This window comes from Lethenteron reissneri, chromosome 60 (assembly GCF_015708825.2).
Source record: "Lethenteron reissneri isolate LAM-NWPU_2019-01 chromosome 60, ASM1570882v1, whole genome shotgun sequence".
Lineage (NCBI taxonomy): Eukaryota > Metazoa > Chordata > Hyperoartia > Petromyzontiformes > Petromyzontidae > Lethenteron > Lethenteron reissneri.
The window spans coordinates 1295708-1307799 of record NC_083838.1 but is presented as its reverse complement, the minus strand read 5'-3'; the positions used below and the strand labels follow the sequence as shown (position 1 = coordinate 1307799).

The 12092-nt window shown below is 51.2% G+C and overlaps 1 long non-coding RNA gene across 1 annotated transcript; it reads right to left on the bottom strand.

The window, feature by feature from the left end:
- Nucleotides 1-3200: 3200 nt before the first annotated feature.
- On the bottom strand, nt 3201-7368 carry LOC133358043 (uncharacterized). The gene is made up of 3 exons (XR_009757011.1): nt 6872-7368; nt 4171-4327; nt 3201-3343 (listed from the first exon to the last, which is right to left on the bottom strand). It is a non-coding gene; the product is annotated as an uncharacterized LOC133358043 (long non-coding RNA).
- Nucleotides 7369-12092: the final 4724 nt, after the last annotated feature.

Here is a 12092-nt window from a genome sequence, read left to right as displayed (position 1 = left end):
GTGACTTTACCGAAAGAACCAAAGAGTAATTCCTGCAGTCACGAAAGCTCTAAAATTAAGATTTAGTTGGCTTGAGTTTGTCGCTCCGGTCAGGACCACGGAGGGGAATGTTGCCGCCTCGGCTCCGCGCGCCGGGCGATGGAAATCGGCGCGGAGCAGAAGGGCTCCTCCTCTACCCATGCTGAAAAAACACAACACGCACAGGACACACGCAGACACACACACATTAACATGGTACATGTAAAAAAAAAGTGCGGTCCTGCAAGGGCTTTGCCCCCCCCCCCCGACCTCCCCCTGCCCCCCCCCAACCTCCCCTGCCCCCCCCCAACCTCCCCTGCCCCCCCCCGACCTCCCCTGCCCCTCCCCTCCGACCTCCCCTGCCCCCCCCGACCTCCCCGCCCCTCCCCCCCAACCTCCCGCCCCCCCCCGACCTCCCCCGCCCCTCCCCCCCAACCTCCCCCGCCCCTCCCCCCCAACCTCCCCTGCCCCCCTCCCCCCGACCTCCCCTGCCCCCCTCCCCCCGACCTCCCCTGCCCCTCCCCCCGACTGATGTGCGTGTGAACGCATCTGCTGCGAGGCCTCACCTGCCCTGCCCGTTTCAGGTGCAACAGGAGCAGCTGCCGCCCGTGCAGCCCTTGCACACGCAGCCGTCGCCGCACTTGGGGCAGCCGGCGGGGCAGCAGGAGCAGCAGGAGCCTGTGGGGGGGGGGGGGGGTACAACAACAAATAGGTTGCAGACCCAGCGGGATGGTAGTGTACGTGTAGTGTGTGTGCGTCATGGGGGACAACACCGTTGACGATCATCGGAACCGGTCCTGAGCTAGGTTGACTCGGCCTCAAATGAGTACCCGGTGCGGTGTGTAAACATCGCCACCGGGGAGACAAAGGCGGCCGGGTGTGGTGCTGGCCAACCACCCCCTCGTGTGCCGTTTCTGGCCTTCAATAGGTGCTCGCTAACAGCACTTGCCCCAACAGTCTGTTACAGGCTACACGGGGGATCTTTGTCATGGAGCATACACGATGGGTCTCGGGAGACGGTCTGGGCGTCTTCCCGTGGTCAAGAAACACAGAGGCTGGGTTCGACTCCCGGGGTCTGGGTGCGTTCCAAGTTATTGCTGCGATTCTGCCGGTGATGCCGTCAAGAAGTGTCACGATGCTATCCCGAATGAAGAATGACGACTCTACTCTTCCTGGTCTCGAGATATCACCTGGCTAAAGATTAAAGAAACGTCGATGCCAACGAGACCGATGCTCATGATGAACCACGACGGTGATTCTCGCAAGCGATGTTAGAAGTGACAATGCTGAGGATTCTGATGGTGTTAATCGTGGGGAGGGGGGGTGGCGTCGCGGTAGCTAGGAGATGTTAACTACCTCGCCTGGTATGCAGGAGGTCGTGAGTTCGAGCCCAATGCCTGCTGGAGTCTGCGTCTTTTTCTCCCCGTGGTCGCGTGGATTTTTCTCCGTATTTAGAATCAACATCCCGCGTTTTAGCGTCTTTGTCTGCTGCTATAAATGTCCCCGTGATTGATGACGATGATAAGCCACTTCGTTGAGCCATCACTCGTGGCCAAGTAGCTTCTGAAAAAGAGCTGCGGCACAGCTCAGTGGGCGCTTATCCGGTGAAATAAAAATAAAAGTTAATCGTTTTTTGTCGAGTTTTAATCGTGACACCGACGATGACGACGACGACGACGATGACGAAGAAGTGAACAACTCACCGCTCTGTTTTGCAGCGCCAGTCTTGCACCCACACGCGCACTTGCAGTCGCTGCACTTGCAGTCACCATCGGCACACTTGCAAGAGCCTGAGAGAGAGAGAGGAGACACACAGCGACACAGCCCATACATTACACACAGCCTCGCAATTGCGGGTACATCCACGACACACACACACGCAGCAACAATAGTAACCGCAGTTCGCCACTAAGCGGCACTGATGTCACGGGACAGACACGTGCCATGGGTTGACTGCTGTGCCAGGCTAGGTGCAGCAGGAGGTCACGGGACAGATACGTGCCATGGGTTGACTGCCGTGCCAGGCTAGGTGCAGCAGGAGGTCACGGGACAGACACGTGCCATGGGTTGACTGCTGTGCCAGGCTAGGTGTAGCAGGAGGTCACGGGAGAGAGGCAGGTGCCATGGGTTGACTGCCGTGCCAGGCTAGGTGCAGCAGGGGGTCACGGGACAGGCAGGTGCCATGGGTTGACCGACTGAGACGACCTGTAGATGCACCACCCGTGCCCCCCACTGAGCAAACTCGCTGCGTTTTATCTGCCCGGCGGCTGATGAGGAGACAAAGATCCCCCGTATAGCCTGTAACAGACTGTTGGGGCAAGTGCCGTGAACGAGTGTACCTATGAAGGCTGGCACGGCACACGAGGGGGTGGCCAGCACGGGGCCACCTTCATTTCCCCAGTGCGGATATTCACGCCGCACCAAGCACAGCAACAATTTAAGGCCGAGTCAACCCAAAGCCAGACCCATGACCGATCATGGCGGGGTTCCTGTGGCGCAGTGTGTCCCAACCACTGCGCCACCGCTCCCCACCCCCACCCACACGTCAAATTTATGACACAGCCACACGCAATAGCGGACTCCCACACACGCACGCACGTATACCGTTACATTCCGCACCATTACCCCTACAGACACACAAGCCACGATCAATCCACCGTGGATGAAGCCTTCCCCACTCATTGTTAGGTCGTCAGCAGAGGCGGGGTTGGCAATCCCCGGCCTTCTATGACAGGTCGGAAACCTGCGGTTCCAGAGCCCCAATGCGGTGGCTCTTTAAAATATATATATTTAACGTCACGGAAGCAGTCCCTTATCATCAAGGACCACATCGTATCGTAGTCACCACACAGTGCAACTGCGCGGCTCTTGAAATATTCTTGTCCTTTTTTACTCGAATTCGATAAAAAAAAATAACAATTTTTTTCCTCCTCTGATTATTTTGGTTGCCAAGATCTATTTTGCTCCAAGCAGCAGCGAGCGCTAGCCACTGCGCCACCGCTCCCCAGCAATGACGCAACGAGCACTCAAGTCGCATCAACGTTTGCAAAATCAACAACAACCAACAACAGCAGCAACATACAGCAGCTCCCACACAACACAAGGATGGGGTTGGCAACTCACCCACGGCGCAGATGCATGGATTGACGTCCGACATGTCTGCAGGATGCTTTCGCTGGGACGAGGTGAGGAGACGAGGTGAGGAGACGAGGTGAGGAGACGAGGTGAGGAGAGGAGACGAGATGAGAAGAGACTGAGTCCGACTGTGGCTACCTGTCCCTGCCCTGTCCCTTTAAATAGCCCCAAGCCCCGCCCACGTGGTCACCTGGGCCGTGCGCAAAAGGGGAAGGGGGGTATGCGGGTGGGGGGGTTCGTAGAGGGGGGGGTGCGTAGTCGTCTGCGCACGGCACGTGTGACGTCACTCACGTCACCCCGCGTGTGACGTCACGTCCCCCGCCCCGCCCGCACCCCTCCCTCCCTCCCCAATATGTCCCCGTGTCACCATGATATGAACATGTGTGATAGGCGACGTTTCGGGCAATGACCCTTCTTCATAGTGCGCTGCTGGTGGTTTACGGATGTATGCGTCGGCGGAACAAACTCGGCACATGCATTGATAACAGCGCCGCGAGTGTGGCCTTTTTCTAAACAAATATAATAGGCGACGTTTCGGGGCAATGGCCCTTCAAAGCACACGTGGGATGATGATGATTTCTAGCAATGATATGGATGAAAGTACAGTAGTAATGATGACACTGATGATTCTGACCAAGTTTGTGTAAATAATGACAATGATCCTGACGAAGGCCCATTTCCCGAAACATCGCCTATTGGAGTATACAGGATGCCAACGCCGCATTACCAGACAGTCTACATTATAGACTGTCGATTTAAAGCTTTCGTGACTGCAGGGATTCATCTTCTTGGTTCTTTCGGTAAAGTCACGTAGAAAGGACGGCTGCTTGCGTTGTGGCCGAAACGTCGTGAGAATTGTTTTATTATATTCTATTTTTATTATTTTATTACTTCCCTTCTACGTGACTTTACCGAAAGAACCAAGAATATTATAGACTGTATCATACACAACACCAAGTCATCTTTATAGACTGCAGTGCACATGATGATCATCATCATCATCCATGCTCAACCCACTGCTGAGTGGAAGATATCCCCAGGCCGTCGCCGCCACCTCTCACGATCCGGCCATGCGACGATCCATCGCTCCATCTCCCCATTGGAGGTTCCACTCAGACACATTCCATCTCTCGGTTGCCGCTCCGCTCTCCGTCTCGACCACGACGCGTCCTGCCTGCCATGCGAGCCCCACAGAACGGTGGCATTCGTGATGGGTAACTACTGCACGTTATACTGGTAGGAACCTCCTGGTTACACCAGCCCACAGGGGATTATTGTGTCCGTCCGTCCGTCGTGTATCAAAAAATGGGAGGGGTGGGGCTGGGTGGAGAGGGGCTGGGTGGGGAGGGGCTGGGTGGGGAGGGTGGGGCTGGGTGGGGAGGGTGGGGCTGGGTGGGGAGGGGCTGGTCACCGCGTGGTGCCCTTATAAAACTCAACGTTTAACCTACTCACGCCGGCTTGTGCCCGCCCTCACAGTCGGCCATATTTGTGGAATACACCACGCCGCCGTTGACCCTGCAGGCCATTGACCGAGCAACCCGACGTTCCTACCAGCTCCCTCCGCAAGACAATGTGTTGTCTGTCGGAATATTTGATACTGCAGGAGGAGGAATCCGATGAGCTATAACGCGCTTTTCCCACAGATGTCCAGTAGGGGGCACGGGGTCAGAACGTTATAACAACAAACAAGACACAAACAACACGATAGGAGTGCTATGAAAGGTAAAAAAAAAATCGATAACAAATAGACATTTGGTGCCTGCTGCGTTATCAGTCGTGTACAGAGCACAGGTATAAGCTCAACACATTCACCACGAACAGCACCGTGCCTCCGTGTGTGTGTGTGGTCTTAAAAGGGGGCAAGTATTTAATAGGCGACGTTTCGGGCCATGCCCCTTGTTTTTCTCGCTTGTTTAACCCAAGGAAAGCCATCACCGAGTCTCAATATTTTCGCAACAGGGATGTCGATGTTGCTGCTGCTGCTACTGTACGATCCCATAAAGAGTAATTTGCGAGGCATTTTTCAAGCATTGGGATGTTTTGATCAACACCAGTTCCACAGTGTGTGTGGGTTTAGCTACGACAGGACAAAGCCGTCAACCCCTTATCAGTGCCCTACCTTATTACAACACCAACTCAGACCTTACTGGTCACCCCGTGCCCTTACACATCTCAACGTTCATCCTACAAAGTCCCATCACAAGGGAGAAACACAAACGCATAGACAACACATTTTAATCTTTGTGCCCGTATTGAAACGACTGTACGACGTGTGGACCTGAAAACTCGATTTCCCTGCACAAGAATACGGGCTGAACAGTTTGGGTTGACAGGTACGAGAGGAAAACTGAGATGCAGGAGGAGACCCATAAAGGGGGTAAAGAGGCCGTCCATAAATGACGACCCCCCCCCTCGTCACAAAAAGTCTGACCCCCTAAAATATGACGTCACAAAGCTCTGCCCCCCCCCCCCCCAAAAGACCATATTTCCATTTTGAAAATAAAACATGCTTCCAATTGCTTTAAACTACAGTATTGTCATTGTAGTGCGTATTTAATGTGGTGCTGCACTCTGATGTTGTTAAAGTTGTGCATTTTGATGTGACGTCACATTTCTCAACCCCCCCCCCCCGCCCAGGTGCGTGACGTCATTTATGGACGGCCCCAAAGAACATACTCCCGCACCCCCGATTAGCACGATTTGGCGACGTACGGTGCGAAAGAAGTCCAACGTGCTTACACACCCCAACACAGGCAGGCGCCCACATCGGGAGTCGACCCGTGGGGTTTCTGGGGTCTGGTTGACAATGGTCGACTATGGTATTGTTGCTGGAGATTTGTTCCGCAAGGGTGATTGTGACACAGCGTGCCTGGCGCAAGACAACACATTCCTGCGGAGGGAGCTGGTAGGAACGTCGGGTTGCTCGGTCAATGGCCTGCAGGGTCAACGGCGGCGTGGTGTATTCCACAAATATGGCCGACTGTGAGGGCGGGCACAAGCCGGCGTGAGTAGGTTAAACGTTGAGTTTTATAAGGGCACCACGCGGTGACCAGCCCCTCCCCACCCAGCCCCACCCTCCCCACCCAGCCCCACCCTCCCCACCCAGCCCCTCCCCACCCAGCCCCTCTCCACCCAGCCCCACCCCTCCCATTTTTTGATACACGACGGACGGACGGACACAATAATCCCCTGTGGGCTGGTGTAACCAGGAGGTTCCTACCAGTAAAATATTCCCCGTGTAGCCGCCTTAACAACACCGTTGGGGCGAGCACCTATGACGGCCCGGAATCCGATGAGCTATAAAGATATTTTTTCACAGATGTCCAGTAAGGGGGGGTGGGACAGCACTTACGTGTCCGGCCGCCTTTCAAGTTCAAGTTCATGTATTAGGTAAAGCCCTGTGAGCCATTCGGCTCTTGAATCGGGTGCAACCGCAACAAACAAAAAACATGAACAAAACATTTCGATTTAAAGCTTTCGTGACTGCAGGGATTCATCTTCTTGGTTCTTTCGGTAAAGTCACGTGACTTTACCGAAAGAACCAAGAAGATGAACAAAAAAAATCTTGAAGTGAAAATGTGACTAAGTGCAAACACAAAATATTGCTGTCTTTTCCAGTGGGATGCAAGTCAACCAACAACAACCACAGGACAACTTAGATTAAGGCCTTTGTCTCCCCAGTGGAGAGGTTTACACACCAAAGAAACCAGGTACGCACAGGTTTGATGCTGAGTCGACCTAGGGGAGGCCCGGCACCGGTTCAGATCATCGTCAGCGGTGCCGGTGGTGGTCGTGAGCGGGAATCGAACTCGGATCTCTGCCGGGTTCGGAGCGCTGCGCTAATCGCTGCGCCACCAATCGCGCGCCGCGTGCAAAGACAAAATTCCCCGGATCGCTTGAGCAGATTTGAAGCAAGTGCCGGGTGCACGACACAAAGATCCCCCGTGTAGCCTTAACAGACTGTAGGGGCAAGTGCTGTTAGCGAGCAGCACCTATGAAGGCCGGCACGGCACACGAGGGGGTGGGTGGCCAGCACCACGCGCGGCCGTCTTTGTCTCCCCAGTGGCGATGTTTTACACAGGTACTCATTTGACGCCGAGTCGACCTAGGGGAAGGGCCCTGGACCGGTTCAGATAATCGTCACCGGTGTTGGCCGTGAGCTGGAATCGAACTCGGGTCGCCGGGTTCGTAGCGCTGCGTAGCGCTAACCGCTACCCCACCGCTCCCCACACGCACACAGGCACGAGCGGGTCCGTGTGCAGAGCCGGGACCCCCCCCTCCCGACCCACCCACGTGGTTTGTCCCGTGTGCAGAGATGGGTGACACCCCCCCTTCCCTCCCGACCCACCCACGTGGTTGGTTCCGTGTGCAGAGATGGGACCCCCCCCTCCCGACCCACCCACGTGGTTGGTTCCGTGTGCAGAGATGGGACCCCCCCCTCCCGACCCACCCACGTGGTTGGTTCCGTGTGCAGAGATGGGGGGACACCCCCCCCTCGCCCTCCCTACGTCACGGCCCGCACGTTCCCACGTGGGGCCGTGTGCAGCAATAAGAGCGTCAGCAGCAGCAGCAGAGACGCGGGAGGTGTGCAGAGACCCCCCCCCCGCCGCCCCGCCCCCCACGTTGTGCCGTGTGCAGAGAGGCCGGGCAGCCCTGGAGCGGTTGCCACGCGTCCCGATGTGATACGGGACCCACATCTCCACGTGTGCGTGTGTGTGTGCGTGCGTGCGTGTGTGCGTGCGTGTGTGCGCTCTCGTGTTATTTGTACAGAACTCGTCAATAACACGACGAACCCGGCAGAATCAATATATCATGAGCAACTTTTCGGGTCAATACCCTTTTACGTAATACAGTTTTTTTTGTTTTGGTTGTGGTTGTAACGAATTGGCACGTTCTGTTTACGTGACAAACCTTACTAATTAGCTGTGTCGGGTGGTGGCGGGTTTAACGACACATTTATATATCTAACCACAACCCCCCCCCCCCCTGTATGATGATATCTATCGCGAAATGCCTCCGTGTGAAACCGTTCTTCTCCCGAGAATAAAGTGTTTCGCACAAAATGATGTGGTGGTTGTAAATGTTTGTGACACGCTGTTATTGCACGGGGTTTTGTCTTCTTTATTTTGAAGGCAGTGTTATTGACTGTATTGAGTGTTGTGTTGTACACAGCAATGGGAGAATGCCTTCATGTCCTTCATGTCCCACAGCAAACAGTCGGGATGTCCTTAAATACAATTGTCCAGATAATCCACACTGCCCTAATTATCCACACTGCCCTAATACTCCACATTACCATCAGGGCCGGATTAACCCATTGGCAAATAAGATCCTCATAGTCCGTAGGCCCACCATTCCACAGTGAAGTAACAGCCAGTTAGTTCATTTTCCAAGTCACTTCAGTAACTCATCTACTCACCCAAACACTCATTCATTCACTCATTCATTTGCCAAGTCATTCAGAAACTCACTCATTCGTTTACTCATTCATTTGCCAAGTCATCCAGAAACTCACCCATTCATTCGTTGACTCGTTCATTTGCCAAGTCATCCAGAAACTCACCCACTCATTCGTTCACTCGTTCATTTGCCAAGTCATTCAGCAACTCACCCACTCATTCGTTTACTCATTCATTTGCCAAGTCATTCATAAACTCACTCACTCATTCGTTGACTCGTTCGTTTGCCAAGTCAGCAACACTGCCGCTTATCCACTCACCCCCTCACTCTCTCACCCGTTCAAATCATTAACCCATGTGCCAGGCACTCAGTGACTGTGACATACTGTATGTCTCTGTGAGGTCTGTCTGGCAGAGTCAACAGTGCCACACGCACAGCCGATACGTAATACCCTATACATCATACCCTATACATCATACCCTATACATCATACCCTATACACATAACCCTATACACAGCACCCTACACATATAACCCTATACACAGCATCCTACACACAGTACCCTACACAAAGAAGCATACACACAGAACCATGACACACAATTTTACACACACACAATCTTACACACACACAACCATACACACAACCATACACACACACAGCTCTAAACACACAGAACCATGACACACAACCCTACACACACACGACCCTACACACACAGAGCCATATAGACACACAGTAGCAAACACTCTACTGCTTAACACCAGCCATAGAATCATGTTTCGCAACAGCTTCAAAGAAGGTCCCAGAAGAAGCCGGCTGTGGTGCAGTGGTTTAATGTATCGGTGGCACTTAAGATAAAGAAAGATCCCCCCGTATCGCCTTCGCTGGCCGATGGGGCACGTGCTGTTAGCGAGCAGCACCTATGAAGGCCGGCACGGCACACGTGTGGACAGCACCACGCCCGGCCGCCTTTGTCTCCCCAGTGGCGATGTTCACACACTGCACGCTATACTCATTGGATGCCACGTCTGATCCAGGGGAGGCTCACACTCATGTGTGGCTACCTAGGGGGGGAGGGAGGCCCAGGACCGGTTCAGATATTCGCCACTGGTATTGAGTGGAACTCGGAGTTGGTAGTTCAGTGCGCTAACCAATGCGCCACCGCTCCCCGTGGCACGTGTTGCGTCACCACCAGCATGTCTTGCCATGTCACTGTCAGCACTGCCAAAGACAGTGGATCTCTGTGAGATGGCCACGATAATGATGATCGTTATAGGCTAATTTATAAAGACGGGCGCACACCAACAGATGTTAATTATTGCTAATTATATTGAAAATGTTAACGTATCCAAGAGAGCCACACTCTTTCAGGAGGGTCCTTCGATTTGTTTTATTTTATAAGACGTTTTCAGACAATTAATGATGATTTTTATCAGAGCATGTTATCAGAACATGTTTTTTGCATGTTCACCAAAGTTCAGTTAAGTTCATTTATTAGGATTTACCCTGTGAGCCACTCGGCTCTTGATTTGGGTTCAACCGCAACAAGCAATACAATTACAAGATACACCTAAAATTAATTGTACACAAATCTAAACATCACGTACAAAGTACTGTGCGTGGTTAATGCAGCAGACATGATGATTCCTTGCGAAAGGTTTAATCTATTTGTGTCTGAACATCTTCTGTTTTATTGCCAGAACGGGTAAAACCTATTCTTATTTTTTCACACTTTAGTGATTTGATTACCTTATCTATACTTTGGACTCATCGCTGTCAACCCATAGGGTTCACCCCGTATTCTTGGACAGGGAAATTGAGTTTTCAGGGCCATACTGGTGTACAGCCGTTTCAATACGGGCAACAAACATAAAACATTTGTCTATTTGAAGTGTATCTCCCTTGTGATGGGACTTTGTAGGATGAACGTTGAGATGTGTAAGGGCCACGGGGTGACCAATAAGGTCTGAGTTGGTGTGTAACAAGGTAGGGCACTGATAAGGGGTTGACAGGTTTGTAGTAGTGTATAGTGTATAGTAGTGTATAGTAGTGTAGTGTGTAGTGTATAGTAGTGTGTAGTGTATAGTAGTGTGTAGTGTATAGTAGTGTAGTGTGTCGTGTATAGTGTAGTGTATAGTAGTGTAGTGTATAGTGTAGTGTATAGTAGTGTATAGTGTATAGTAGTGTATAGTGTAGTGTATAGTGTAGTGTATAGTGTAGTGTATAGTGTATAGTAGTGTAGTGTATAGTAGTGTGTAGTGTATAGTAGTGTAGTGTATAGTGTAGTGTATAGTATATAATAGTGTAGTGTATAGTAGTGTAGTGTATAGTGTAGTGTATAGTGTATAGTGGTGTAGTGTGAGTGGTGTGTAACAAGGCAGGGCACTGATAAGGGTTGACAGGTATGAGTCACTGTTGTTGTGTTTCTGCTGCTGCTGCTGCTGCTGTTGTTGTTGTAACGTCCTGACATCGTGTCCCCACTGGAAGTCTGTGGAATAAAGAGCTTCATGGCTCATCGGATTTCTCCACCAGTATTTTAAGTAAATACTGTTTTCTGATTCTGTACATTCCTGTTACCTGCGTATTTATTATTTCAATCAGTTTCAAAGACAATGCCAAACATATATTATCAGAACATGTTTGTTTACATTTTCACCACATATACTGTGCGTGATGAATGCAGCAAGTTGATTCCTTGCAAAAGGTTGAATCTATTTGGTGTTTGAACATCTTAACACGACTCCTGTTTTATTTCCAGAAAGGCTTAAACCTATTCTTATTTTTAAATCCTTTATATTAAGTTCGCTTGCTTGCTTACGACCGTGCAAATCTTTCGGTCGTTTTTTAACCCACTTCCCGTGATCCAATCGAGCTGACATTTTCCACACAGACTCGTTGTGCGTGACAATTAATGTTCGTGAAAAAAATGTTCAACATTTTTACACTTTTTAGAACAAAAATATTAAATTTAATTACCAATTGCTTAATGGTGCAATGCAACCATCTGACCCATAGGTGGCAGCCATCTCAAGCCAGAGGACGAGAGGACTCTAGCCGCCACGCATATAAAGGATTTATAGTGAAAAACTTTGTTTTTACGGGTTATACTTATTCCATACTTTGCTACTTGCAAAAAGACCCCATGTCGTAGCTGCCCACCCCGAGATATTATTAATGATCTGATCGTGCCATTTTCTCTGTGCTGTTCGTCTTTTGGCGTTGTTCTGTGATCTGGCACTGGTGGTGAGACGAGGCCATAAAGAAGACTGCTGTGTCTGCTTTAGAACAATCAGTTTCAAAGGCAATGCACAGATTAGCATCAGAGGATGTTTGTTTGCATATTTACCACAAGTACGTGTGGTTCTTGATTCCTTGCAAAAAGTTTATATTTTGGTGTTTAAATATCTGGACACAACTCCTGTTTAATTGCCAGAAAGGGAAAAAAAACATATTCTTATTTTTTCATACTTTGATACGCTATTTACGAAACGCGAAACTCATCCCCGGTGGTGGGGGACGGAGAGGCCACCGTAGC